This window comes from Psammomys obesus, unplaced genomic scaffold, assembly GCF_907164565.1.
Source record: "Psammomys obesus unplaced genomic scaffold, mPsaObe1.curated_primary_1811, whole genome shotgun sequence".
In the NCBI taxonomy this organism is placed as follows: domain Eukaryota; kingdom Metazoa; phylum Chordata; class Mammalia; order Rodentia; family Muridae; genus Psammomys; species Psammomys obesus.
In genome coordinates this window covers 13,555,129-13,570,030 of record NW_026596069.1, presented here as the reverse complement: position 1 = coordinate 13,570,030, position 14,902 = coordinate 13,555,129, and the positions used below count along the sequence as shown (strand labels likewise).

The 14,902-nt window shown below is 36.6% G+C and overlaps 1 protein-coding gene across 1 annotated transcript in view; it reads left to right on the top strand.

Annotated features, from left to right (window-relative positions):
- The window catches only part of Asxl3 (ASXL transcriptional regulator 3), a 146,890-nt gene that overhangs the window by 20,769 nt on the left and 111,219 nt on the right, over window positions 1-14,902 (top strand). The window lies entirely within an intron of this gene.

Sequence of the window (14,902 nt, the reverse complement as noted above, 5' to 3'; positions counted from 1 at the left end):
ACACACACACACACACACACACACACACACACACACACACACACACAATTATTATGTGTTCTCTTTAACCATTTGCACCGATCTTTTCCATACTCTTCTTTGCCTTACTGGGCACCCATTCCCCAACCCTGAAGTAAGATGATCATCATTGTTGGTTTGTATGACATCACAGCATTTCTGAAAGTCAGCTTCTGTCTCTTCTGCATCACTTTTCCATGACGGTGGACTCAAAACCAAATCACGTGAACTGTGCATTATTTAAATTTGCTGCTGATACCTAGTTGTTGTTTTTTATTTGTCACATACTCAGTTTGGGGAAGGGAAGGAACACATGTCTTTATATTAATACTTTCTTTTCAAAATGTAGTTTTCATAGGAAGCCTTACCCTGAAATTAGGACTGTCATAAAATAGTTTGTTTCTTACTATATTATTCTATTTAGATTTTACAGATGTATTTTATTCCATCAGAATACTATATTTAATTTTAATCAAGCATTTTATTAAGATGTGTTTATTAAATATGTTCATATGTCTAATCAAAAATTATGTTAGTATACAAGGTATCTTGAAAATATGAGCCATCATAAAAAAAGCTAAATTAAATAATTGTTATGAGCACCTATCTTAAACAGCAGTGGCTGTTCTAATTATTTTTAGCTGTTTCCTTTATCAAACATTTAAAGGTAAGAATTTTCTCAGAGCCAGCAAAATTCTGAGCTGAGCTCTTCTGACATTCTGCTGATGAAGGAATTTTTGATGAGTACAGCCAGAGACAGAATGCTAGGATGGAACAGACAGAAAGAACTGGGTAGGGGAGTGCCTCTCTTCCTTTCGGAACTATGGGGAGCCATGGCAAATGATGAGTTCCTATTGAACTATTGTACTATTGTACCAGTGTGTCTGAGGTGGAGAAAGGTACAGATATGATAGAAACTTCAAAGACCAGATGTTCATGCCATTGGTGAAGAATTATAAGACTTAGAAGGCCACTTCTTGATAGGAGAATGACCTCTAAATGCCGTGAAGCCTCATGCGTTTGTGGATGAGGAATAACAGCAAAAGGCAATCAACTCACGTGGAAAATATTTTAGTGAGTGTGTTAAACGTGCTGGAAGAATTTACTAAAATGATAAGGAAAATAATCATGGCCTTCAAGTTTCACGCTCCAGACACATGTGCAAAGGAGGGGTAATGTGTAAAACAAAAGAGTAAACAGGTATGTGGGTCAGAACTTGGTCTTACTAACAATAATAAAAATAAGCTTGAAGCCGTCCTTGTTGACTCTTTTGTTTATGTATTTGTCTAATTAATAAATCCACACATGAACTTTTGTTTATCTCTAAGTGATATTCCTTATGGGTGAAGGTGTGAACCAAAACAATACTTTTCACAGAAGGATCTTTACATAACCCATATCCTGCCTCTGAGTTAATTATTTCGTCTCTACAAACATACCTTAAGAGCACAAGATTAGTTATAGCAAAAAAATGAAGATTGTGAGATTTCTATTATCACTTAAATTATACATAAATTTAGCTCTTCACACTTGGCAACAGTGGGACACTTGACTGCAGGCAAAGCTCACTTAGAGAGATCAGCAACAATCCTAATCCTTGGGCCTCACTGATATTTTGATGTTGTCATTGTCATGTTGTCATTGGCATTTAAAAAATTCCCTTAAGACTATAATGTCCAGATGGGTTGAGGACCACTGAATGAAACAAGCAGACAGGATATTTATCCAATCAACATTTTAACATTTTATCTATGGTGCTTTTGTAGCAGTATCAGAAAAGGTGTGCTATAAAAATGAAATATTCTTGTACAGTGCTTAGGTAAAGTCTGACTACCAAAAGTAAAACAGGAGAAAGCAAAATAGGCTGGGAGAAAGTTTTCAATATGCAAGGTATGAAATATTTGAGGCATTGTATCTAGAGTGATTTTTCTCTTTCATCTATTGGCAAATATTTAGCTATGTTCTTGTATTATTTTCAAAAGCAAAATTATATTAAGAACCTACTGGCAAGATCTCCTAGGTTACTTCCTATGCACAGGTTATTTGTACTGGCAAATTGAGATTTATTCTGGCTTTTAAAATGATCATGTGCTTATATTAAGGAATATCTAATAGTATTTTAATGAAATCTTTATAACATTTCCCCTTTCTTTGATATCAGTAATATTTTAATGTTTTTTGAAGTTCAAAATATAATTAATTCAAGTTAATAATTTTTCTCCTTTTTTCTCTGTCTGAGATGCCTCAGGTGTCCCCATCTTAGATGTCTTTTGTATGTTGATGATCCCCAATGTTTATCTCCAATTGCAACATCAACTTCAATGTACACATATAGATTTTGTATGCTTATCTTTAAAGTCCAGTAGTAAATTTCCTATTGCTTCCAAGCCTTCCTCTTCCGTGTTGTCCAGCATAATTAATAATACTTTAGCTTTCCTATAGTCCCTGACACAATCCTAAATCCCATACATTTATCTGACATACCTAGTTCAGTGCCTTTTTCATTTTCGTTCTGCTGGAGATAGAACTCTGGGCTTCACCCTTGCTAGGTAAGCTCTGTTCCACGGAGCTAAATCCCCTCTCTATCCACAAGTCCCTTGAGTCCTCTTCTTCATCGCTGTCCTAACATATCTCTACCATGGCTGTGCTGGTGAAGGCCTGTCAACTCTACTGCGTGCAGCAGTATAGGTTCCCCACTGCTCTACCATCTTCTCGGGTTATCTAAGCTGGACTCTGTCCTTTTACCGAGGGGTGTTAAAAATCATCTGAGGCACACTATTAGCTTCTGGAGGCTGTTTGCTGGGATCTTTAAGAGATTATACAGTTAGCTGGGAGAAGGGGCACATACTTTCAATCCCAGCACTTGGGGAGCAGAGGCAGGTGAACCTCCGATTTTAAGACCACACTGGTCTACAAAGCAAGTTCCTGGACAGCCAAGGATATACAGGAAAAAAAAAAAAAACTGTTTTGTTTTTTTTTTTTTTGTTTTGTTTTTGTTTTTTATTTTTTTTTGTCTTGAAAACAAAAGATTGTACCTTGTCTTCAGTAGCCCTGGGTGGTTGGCTTGATTCCCAGTACTAGATAGAACTTTATTATTGTTGAATCTTAAGTCCAACTAGAGAGCTCTAAATTACTGCCAAGATATGTGTGCCCCAGCATCCAATCAAAAGGCAGAGTTGTGTATCTCAGTCCCCACACTTCCATCTGCAAAGTAACTACTGCTCAGCGAATACTGCCGAAAAGGGGTAGAGACACTGAAAGAGCCAGAGGAACAGAGTTTACTGGGAAGTTGTGTCTTCCTAGACTCTCAGGAGCTACGCCCATAAAGTCTCACCAACATGATTTGCTAAGTAGAAGCTGAACAAGGACAACAACAGACATGCCATTGTGGATGAAGGGAAAGCCCAGGTAGCCTCAATGCTACATAAAGAACTAAAAAACAAACAAAACAACAACAAAAAACCAGTGTAATGCTGAGAGTGGCATAAAGTCTTCTCTAGGAAAGACCATACCAATTGTTCATCCAATACCAAATGGTTAGCCTTGGAACACCTACAAAAAATTAACATACAGATGGAGTAGTTTGTTGTAAATATTTAGAAATATATATGTATATGTGCTTATAACAACAACTAATAAAAAAAAAAACAGGCCATAAATTTAGGAGAGAGCAAGGAGGGGTCTATAGGAGCAACTGGACTGGGGAAACGGAAGAGGGAAATGATACAATTATATTATAATCTTAAAAAATAAATAACAAAATAACAGATTATGCCATGCCTAATCCACCAATACATGGTACATAATTCTCTCTTGACTTTCATCTCTCCTTTATTCTCCCTCAAAGGCACTGCTTTAGAAATGGCTTCATGGGGCATTCTAGCCTGTCCATTTGTTTCTCTTTTATGTATTTCTGTTTATTTGGAGCAACCTCTCATTCCACTCTTTATTTGGTTAGCACAGGTCTAAAGATTGGCACTAGACTTCATTAACTAGGTACTTTTGTTAGAAGGTAGCTTTCAACATTTTTAATGGACCCTTCAAATTAAAAACAGCTTTTGAAATTTGTTTCTGAGAGACAGCTATACAATCATCAGAGTATACAAGTCTCCTTGTCACTGTGTGAGCAGTTAAGATGACATGCAAGCTAAATGTTCTATATTAAACACTTCAACTCAACACACGCCACTGTTTAGGTGTTCTATAATAAACGCTCTAATTGTTGCTCAGTATGTTCATGTGAGTCGATTCTTTAAAAAACATCTAAGATTCTATCACTTACTAAAGCTTAAAAATGAAATATTTTTTTATTGGAAAATCTCAGAGTCACAACAGAAAGACAAGCCTATTATTATGGACTAACTAGAAGAGCTACCCAGTCCATAGTATTGACTGAATGTATGGATGTCAATAAAAAGATGTAGCACTCACAACTCCCGATGCAGCGTGTGGATCTATTTTTGGGGGAGGTGAGGTTTGAGAGGACTTGTAATTCTGAATAATAAAGTACCTTTCCACTTCCTATGGCAATACATACTTATTTTCATGTATAGATAATCATTAAAAAAACAATCAGGTGAGAATATATGATGCAACTGTAGGCAAATTTGTGAATAGCAAAAACAGTCTTTTCTTCATTTTAAAAACAAAATAAGTAGAATACTGATATACTAATGAAAAACCTGACATGCAGTTCACATGTAGACATGTTGTCATACTTGCTTCCGGTTTGTTTTAAAGAAATTTCAGTACAAAAAACTGGCTTCTCTTTGAGTCCCTTTTCTTTCTCCTCAGAAGCAACCGAAAGATTTGCTAAGTATTATTGTCCTTTAGATTCCATAGTTTACTGTGATTACCTATATAAATATTTATATTCTAGCTATATTAAAATTTTTGATCACTTATAATTTTTTCTGTAGCTAGTATCTCTCAGTAAAAATAGGATTTTTTTTTTCTAGAGCTTATACCAAAACATCAAATTGTTGATCTACAGAACAGCGTAGATTCTTTTCACTAGATATTGCCAAATTTTTTTTCCAAATTGGGTTATATCAGCTTATATTCTCAGAAGAATATTTCACAATCTCCGTGTCTGGATAGCCTCAGCCAATTCTTGGAATTGCCAGGCTTCCAATTTTCCTCTTCTCTGTAAATCCTGAAGAATTTTGTTCTCTGTAAGTTGTGAAATGTTAACTGATCATCAATCCCCGAATGTGTGGGGAGCGTAGAGAATCATTAGTAGGGTTAGAATGCCAGCCGCAGCAACAGTGTCAGACTGGCCAGAAGGCAAGACTGTCAGATCAGCTTAAGCCTGTGGTGGGCAGGGAAGATCAGGATGGACAGTGGACGCCATTAGTGCTTTCATTAACAAAGATCTTTCTCATGAGAGAAACATAGCGTCAGGTGCCTGTTTGGAATATGCTTTAAAAAGTCATGCAATGATTACAGATTGATTTAAATCCTTAGCTGTGAATGTGTTAGGAGATCCTTAAGCCACTAATTGGGCTAGCGAGGTGGCTCAGTGGGTAAAGGCGCGTGAAGCCAATCCTGATGACCTGAGTTCAGTTTCTAGGACTAACGTGGTGGGAACAGAAAACACACTCTTACTACTTAGCTTCTGACCTCCATCATTCACACACATACACAAAATAAATAAAAGTAAATGTAATAAAATAATTTAAAAAATCTTGCACCTTTGTTCTTATCACATTACAGATGAGGAAATCACAGCGTGGATGAGTTGGGTTATTTTGTCTTAGGCTTTCTACTACTCAAGTAAAAGAGTCAGCAGGACGTTTTTCTTTTATTTAACTTAGGCATCCCATGGCTCACCTTCAACACTTGATGCACGGGATTCTAGGGACTTCGTTTTCTTCCCTTCTCTCTTTTCATGATTGGTTTCATTTTGTTCTGGCTAGCTTTATTCTTAGCAGGCTCTGTCTTTGTAAAAGCTAGGCATATGTGAAGTTTGTGTGTGTATGTGTGTGTGTGTGTGTTTTCATAGCTAATTTTCCAACTGAAAATTACTTGTGTTCTCTCTACATTTCTATATTAATGTTCCAAAAAGTATACAAAACTCCTAACTCCTATGACCACAGAGATAGTTCATCCAGCAATCTCCCGGTAGGGAAACTAAGATGGATTCATTGGCTGCTGTGCTGGAATCACTTTAATAAGGAGGAGGGAGCCTTGAAAAGGGAGGCTGCTGTGCATACAAGCATAACATACCCATCCTAGACTGCTTGGTGTGGAGAAAGTTGGCAGACCTGATTGTAGCTATTTAAAAAAGGAGTATTTGTGATATCCTTTGCAGGGTTTCTGTGCCTTCTTTGCCGTGATTACGGCAGCGTTAGAATAATAAACATCTTCAGAGTACACTGAGCTGGCTTCTCAGACAGTATAAAGATAAATAGGCATTTTTCCCCCTATGGGGTTTTTAAACTGGCTGGAAGTGGTGAGGGTGGGAAGGTGAGCTGTGTAAACACCTTCTGAAGACCGAGCATGAGAAAGAAACAAAGCTTTGAGGCTGGCCCGGAAGAAGCAGGGTCTTCTTGGAGCATAAAGTAGTCACCATTTGTGTGGTAGTTAAATTTTCATTTAGGATTTGTATTCTGAGTGCAGAAATTAGGCATTGTGGGTGAGAGTGACAGTTTCAGCCACATGGCTTCCCATGGGCCAAATCATAGGATTGAAAGCCACAGAAGCATGGCAACCTCCTGAGCAGAGCTGAGCAGTTGGAGAGTTGGAGCAGATGAAGCTGAGATAAGTGCCAAGTGGGTTATATGAGACTCAGTTGTCTGTGTGCTTTGTACTTCCTTTGGTAGGGAAGGGAATGTCCTCGCTGAACAAAACCAGCCCCTGAGTGCTGTCGCTGGAGGAAGAACCTATGCATTTGTTTTAAAGGAGGAAAATTGCATGGCCAAAGCTGTCAGACAAATTGAAACAGGAGATACTAAAATCAGGGAGGACGTTTAGGCACAATGGAATATGCCTCTTGTGAGTGAGGGACAGAGTGAATTAGAGCATGGGAAAGTGAAGAAGGTGAATTTAAGATGGGCTTTAGTGAGCATTCATACAGGTAAAAGAAATGGAATAACCCGAGGTACTTTAGTTAGGGGTGATGAGGAGGAGCCAACGGGAACCAGGTGAAAGGTGCTTTCCTTGTCCAGTGTGTCCTCTGTTGATGTAATTTTGAAAACATGCATTTCTCAATTTAGAGATAGGTACTTTTTTTTTTCAGTGCTACCTAAAGTTGGCTTTATCTCTTGATTTAAAAAAAAAATTTGTATAGGAAGAAATCATCATATTCTGTTATGTTTTGTGATAAAATAGCTATTTTAGGTAGTGGAGAGATATCTCTGTGGTTAAGAGTACTTGCTGCCCTTACAAAGGACCGAGGTTTGGTTCCCAGCACCCACATGGAGCCTCACAACTATCCTAGATCTCATTGTCTCTGGTCTCTACAGGCACCAGGCACACCTGTACTGCATATGTTTTACAGGCAAACACTCATACAAACAAAATGAAAACTAAACACATCTTTAAGAATAGATATTTTATATTCTTTAAATGCTATAATTTGGGCAATAAAATTAAATGTTTCTGGGAATGAATATTCCTAAGTGCTTTTCCTGGTGACTCCACTTATGTAAATATAGATAGGATTGTTCCATGAAAACTTCTGACATACCACAATTGTGTACATCTCTCTGGGCTGTGTTGTTGTTGTTGTTGTTGTTTTTTTTTTTTCCTTACAATTTATTCATTTTGTATCCTGGCTATGGCCCCCTCCCTCATCTCCTCCCAATCCCTTCCTCCCTCCCTCCCTCTCCTCCTCCTATGCCCCTAGGGCTCTGTTTTGATGTATTCTTTTATTATATGAATAGGAAACAAAGTTAAAAATGTATCTTTCTGTAATTATGATATGTTGTTGATTTATTCAGTAAATTTGGAGGAGGGAACATAAGAAGTTGTGTGCTCCAATATTATTTTGCAGTATTTTTGAAACATCCCATAGATGGATGTGGAACTGTTGCTGTGTTAACCATTTCTCACATGGTATGATGGGATGCTCAGCTCTGTATGGAGCACAAGATGTGCATACAGCTTAGTATGACATGAATCTACCATGCTGGGTTTAATGTTTGTCCATTGGTTTAGGGAACTCAGTATTTTATTTCTGAAAGACCTTTTTTTTTTTGGAAATATGTCTTTGGAACTGTGTCCTTTGGCCCGTCTTGGGTGGGGAATAGTACAGCGTGTTCGTGAGTTGACTGTTGCTGCATTTGGATTGACGGCAGTCATTGCTTGGAATACACGAAAGGCAGTATTTAAATTCCAAATGATTTGCCTCTGGTTTGAAACGCGCCTCAAGGCTCCTCTCTCTTGAGTCCCCTGTCCTTTCATATGTATTCAGAGAATTCATCTCTGCTCAGCATACATTTCTATTATGTGCAAAGCTCTGTCAGAGTGCAAATTTATTTGAGGATTAGCTTGACTTATATAGGGTTTGTGTAAATGTTTGTTCAACGAATAGAATTTTTTTCTTTAATGATATAGTTCTACAGAGGCATCTCAATTATGGGTCTGAATTCTCCACTCTGTTTTCTTAAAGCTCTTCCTTCCTTAATTTTCGTGAGTAGCATTACCCAAAGAAGACAAGCAACCATTACCTTCTACAGCCTAGGTCTTTAAAGTATCTGAAATCAATCCTTTGGAGGTGGTTGTCATGTAATGTTAAGTGAAGACAGGCTAGGCTAAATTAAAATCTATAGTATCTGGCTTTTGTGTGTGTGTTTCCTTCCTCTTTTTAGTATACAGGGGAAGGAACAATTCTGTGGGTTAAGTACAAGATGGCTCAGAGAGCATAGGCCTGAGCATAGGCTCAGAGAGTATAGAATTTGGTCTAGTGTTTGTTTGTTATTTGATGTCTTTCTTTGTCTCCAGGCTTCAGTCTTAGCTGTAGAGCTGAGAATTATGCTGACACTCTATGGTGACTGTGTGGAATATGGAGAATGGTTGTAAATGCCTAGACATGCTGTATATGCTCTGAATAAATGACAGCCATAATAGACACCCTTTTCTGTTTTCTCCCTGCTTATTCCCTATTTTATGTGTAACAGGCTATTCACCAGGTGTCCCCGTATGCATGTGTTCACTTAGTTTGTAATGTGAGATGAAAATAAAATTAAAAATTAAGTAAAACTGCACCTGGCCAAGTTTCCACATGAGCGCTGAAATGGCAGTTTCTTCCCAGTTGACATTAGATGTACATCAAGCTGCCTCTCACTTTGAGTAGTAATGGTAGGGTGTGTAATGAATAACTCAGATAGCTCTCGAGCCCCTGTAAAGTACCAACACAGTCCTCAAATTTTGTCTGTGCTTTAGCTCAACTTCAGAATAGCCCTCCATGACATAGTAACTTCTGCTATTCACATTTTGTTTTTGAAGGGCCTAGCTCAAGACAAACGGACTAGATTCAATATGTGTAGTAAGTAATTCAACCTCCGTTGCACTTTGACTCGCTCTGGAGGCCAAAGTCTTACTTGTGTTTGACTACTTTTTGTAGTAGTCTGGATGCCGTGGCCATGCAAAGCATGTGTAGTTGTATGAGACAGTTGCCAGCATCAGTGTGCTCTTGTGGCATATACCCCATAGGCGTCTGTAACTGGCAGAGATAACCTAGCCTTCTGTTTGGCAGAGTCTTTGAAATTTATATGTTATAGATTATATCCTTTGTTTATATATGTGGATTGATTTTTTTCTTGCTATCCACATAAATACTAAGTTAAAATACTAAGTCAACTCTTGTCCTCCCATAGAAGTGTGTGCTTTTCAAGGTGAAATATCAGTATAACAAACTTCCCTATGGATTCCTGCAGTCCATCAGGCTGTGACATGGCATTCTTTATAAAGTGGACAACAGTCTAGGCTCTAACATTCAAATGTCCAAGAATAACATTCTAAGAAGACATCTCTCCGTATGAGTCAAGGCAGCCAGAGATATGTATTAATGTGTTAAATTTTTAAATTTGAAATGTTTTCTTGAAATTTATTCATTAAGTTGGAGAAGAATTAAATCATGCCATTTGATAATTATCCCTTTCCTTGGTGGCTATACTTGTTAAAGGGACATTAAGACTACATTTGTAACTTTCCCTTAGAGATACAATGAATTACTTAAAGTCATGGAAGGGCTGGAAATGTAACTCATTGATGGAATACTTGCCTAACATACACAGAGCTCTGGGCTTGATGTCTAGTGGTGAAAAATTATGATGTAGATATGTCCACATATAAATTTACAACCTGTCTTTCTTTGAGCCATTTCTTATTTGAGTCAGTTTGGTTTCTATTTATTTTATACTTTTCTGAATTTCAATCTTCTTATTCCCCAACTCTCAGACTTCACTGAGCTCTCTAGAGACTTTCTTCCACAAATCATGGAATGTCTGTTCTGAAAATTCAAACGTCAGGATTATTGCAGCCCTGTGAAATGCACATTCTGTGCTGGGATTATTCGTCTGTCATTTCCTAGGTATTTTACATGCATAGATTATTCACATAATGTATTCATAGGATCTAGTTTTGAAAGTATTTCAGCTTTTACTGGCAGTAATATTTCCCAGCAGCAAGTTAGTGAGATCTTGATTTTCCAGGGTGTTTTCAATCAGCTAAGTTAATGATTTATCAGTCAGCATGCTCTTGTTACTCAGTGTGCCTAGAAGGCCCCTCATTCACTGGTAATGTGATTAATTCTTCTCCAGTGGCAAGCCTATGCCTAGTAAACATACAAATAGCCAAAATAACCACAGATACATTATTCATTGTTCAATATTTTAAGAACATAATTTGTGAAACGTAAAATAAAGTTAAGTGTACGCTTTCTAAGCAGACAGTTCAGTTTTCACAAAGTAAGTGGAGGAACCCCTAGCTACTTTTAAACTCTTAATGTGTCAACAGATCTCACATCATTTATTCTTAAAAATGTTCTTTATAGGATGAATATATTTTCTCAAAACCTACAGTGGAAATATTTGTGAGAAGCTATTATTAATCCCTTTCTGAAAAGAGAGTGATCATATAATTATTTATATGAATGGTACTTAACATGCTTTCTCACCAATAAGGCTGCCTCATAATTGCTTATTGAACTCGAATTTTTAGACTTATGTTGCATAGTATTAATTTTCCACATTCAAATATTTGAAAAATGAGGTTTGAAAAACATTTTTCATTAATGTAATAAAATGGTTTAAGGTTTGTGTGACTTAAGCATTCTTCTAAAACACTATTTTTATGTGTGAAGGAATGGACACCTGTGATTGAGATAGTCTTTGTCAGACCTGTGAACATTCTTTCAATCACATTTTCCATCATCTTTGCTGGTTTTTAACATTACTTGAATAGACAAGCTGTCCATTCTTTGCACTCGGCATTCACTGTTAGTAAATTTTATGTGTTCCATCAGCAATTTGATGATAGAAAGAAATGGTTTTTCTGTATTTCATGTAGCAGCAGAGCTCTGCAAAGTGTCTCTGGGGGTTCTTTGATGTCTAGACAGTTTAAATTATGCTGCTCCCTGCCTCCAAATTCCACCCTGTTCTGCTTCATGGGTTGTGGGAAATGAAACAAACCAGAAGGGTTCCACAGCCTATAGTCCAGGGGGGAAAAGCTAGCAAGTAGAGAAGGTCTACGCTGGCAGGTGTATAGGCAACAGCACAGTTACAGGGCCTGTAAGGAAGAGGAATGGGACAAATATCCCGCTTATGTATTTCCTCTTATATTTTCCACATGTAATTATATACATACTGTCAGACAAATGGAAACATCTTAGAAGTGTTAGAGAAGGAGTCACCATCACCGTGTAGCCTAATGTCTTTATTTTTCTTCCCAAGCCCCCAGCAGCAGCCAAATCCAGGACTGTAGTCCCAATCATGAACATTGCCCTATTTGTTGACATGGTGAAATAAATCGTTCCTTATATGAGAAAACTAACGTTGTTCTCTTTGTCCTCTATTTTCTTTTTACAAATGGATGTCATCGTTCCTCCAACCCATCCTGTTAGAAAGTAAGTAGCTCCTGAAATTATGAGATACTTTGTCTAAACGATGATGCCCTATGATTCCACCCAAAATACATGTTCTATTTGGGAGCTCGTGTGTTCGGTTCTGATGGACAAGATTAATCATTGCTATACAGAAACCTCCGAGAATGCAGATATGGAAAACATTTGCTTCACCCTCCTTCATAGCCATAGTTGTGTGTATGATACTCTATCTTTTATGATTATAAAATAATAAAAATTTAAAAATAAGGCATTCATTTATTTCTTTTGTAAAGCAGTTTGGGGAGATCATACACTTATTTTTCAGGAAAAGGAGCTTTGGTTATCTAGGTTATAGAATTAGGATTAATAGCCATAATTAAATATGGAGGCTAAAGTATTTTAAAGGTGTGCTTTTCCACTATGTTTATCACATTGGATTTACAGATTTCTATTAAGAAGCCCTGCTATTTATAGATAAAAACTTTTCTAAATGAGATAGGCCCAAATAATGATATATAAATACTATTTTTATGTAGAAATGCAATTAATATCTAAATCTGGGTGACTTGAATTGTAAGAATATTTTATAATTATTTAAAAATTTGAATGTAATTTTAAATCAAAACAAATTTCATATGTTCCTTTTGGGAAATATTTGGGGAAATTGAAAGTTGTTGAGATCTTTAGAGCTATATTATTTCACAATTATGAACTGTGTATTTTAAGATCTTTTCCCATGGTAAACCTTGAGCTTATTAAGTTACACTGCCTAGTAACTTGTGCTCATTAGGGCTTCTCATCTGTCTGAGATGAAGTCCTTAGCACGTATGCTGACATTAACCATAGCATGAGGCTGCTTTTAAAGAGCTAATTTATCTTCCACAATCATGTTTATCTTAGAAAATGTAAACTATAGTTGTGTTATATTTGTTCTGTATCCTTTGTTGCTCTTAAATTTACCTTCCTCATAAATGTTCTAAGTCTACATGCTTTGGATTGTGTACATTAGGAATTTAGTGTGAAGAACGGGACGGCTATAGTGAAGTTTCGTGTTAGGTGGAGAATTCTATTAAGTTATGGTTTTAGCGATCTACAGCCTGTAATTTTTATGGATTGGAGTCCGTGTGACTTGTCATGTTAACATCTTGTCAAGTCCCTGCAGAAAGTCTTTATTTCTGACAGTTTTACTAATTTAAAACTCCTGAAACCTGGCACAGCCACTCGCAGCATCAGTTTCCCTGTGCTTTTTGTCTGGAGAGTAGAGTATAAAAAATTACATATTTTTTGCAGTGTTCACTATAACATGTGTTGCATCATTTATCTGGAATTCATTTGTAGAGAGATAGTTCCGGGGAGGTGAATCTACTCTTCCTTTATAGCTATGGCTGGGTCCACTTACATGTGGGCAAACATCTTTCACAAGGGAAAATAATGAAATGAGGCCAGTGAGTTTGTAGGAGCTTCATGAGGAGACACGTTACATAAGGCCACAGCACCGTTCCCACGTGAGTCACAATGTTACAGCCACATTGTTCTCTGACCAAATTTATATTACGACTCTTGTTTCCTGTCAGGCCCAATGGAATTATATTTATATGTTGGCACAGAAAAGCTGCTTCCTAAAATAATAAAGAAGACTCGCATTATTCTAATGCTCTCAAACCCCCCAGGACACGCTGCATAGCCATGCTGACTTGCGATTGTGTGTTTCTGCAATTCAGCAATTCTGTCTCTTTCATTTTACCAGCCAGCTTTCATAGTAAATAAGATATTTGATCACCTTGGTTTTTAGAAATATTTAGTAGCATAAAATTGTAGTTTTGCTTAAAAATTCAAAATTTGTTAAGTTTCATATTTGTTTCAAATATTTGTATCAAAATATTTGAGATTAAAAATCTTATAACCTTTAATGTTCTTGTGGACAAGGGCAGGGCTTCTAGTCAGCACTGACTTAATCATATACTGATCTTTTGGAAAAATAATGAATAAAAAGTGCATACACACATAATTAAGTCAAAACAATATTGATATTTTTAAATTCTAGCTTGCAAATCTGTTAATTTGCAAGCACACTGAAAAGCACACACAGTGCATTTTATTAACACCTTTGTAAGGCTTTGAATAATCCACAAGTGCTTGTTGTTGTATGCATTGATATTTTAATCATTAATTTAATGTAGTTTGCTTTCTTTTAAACATTGCTTTAACAACCCATTTCATAACATCTTTATTACAGCCCTAATTGTTATTTGGAAAGAATGCTCAAACACACATTATTTTATTTTACATATTCAAGGAAAAGTTGATATTTGCTGAGGCTGTAGGAGAAACAGGAACAGATATGTAAATTCTTAATTTGCCTGTGTGAGCAATTCACTATTAGGAGCAGCCTGAATACTTACAACTTCTAATCAGTCTCCTTTGGTTTATTATTATTACTATTATTATTATTATTATTATTATTATTATTATTATTATTACTTGTTTTCAACCTACGAGGTGAAACAGGCCTTGAACTTTTTCTTTTTTTTTTTGATCATTCAAGTGAAACCACCAAGTTGTATGTAATATTTAAAAACTGAGGCTTCATCGTGTTATTTTACAAAATAACACCACATAAAAGTTTGAGCTTTGGTTTCTTTAAAGTTCAATATTGGTTGCTTTGTGAATAAAAGCATAATTTGAGTTTAGGAGACATTTTGCCTGAAGCCTGTAAAACAGATGAATCTGATTAACTTTGGGGAAACTGGACGGGCCCTTTATTGTAATGTAGATGTTTCAGGGGTGGGAGGATGTTTTAGAAAGACATGTACAGAGGTTTTTTTTTGTTGTTGT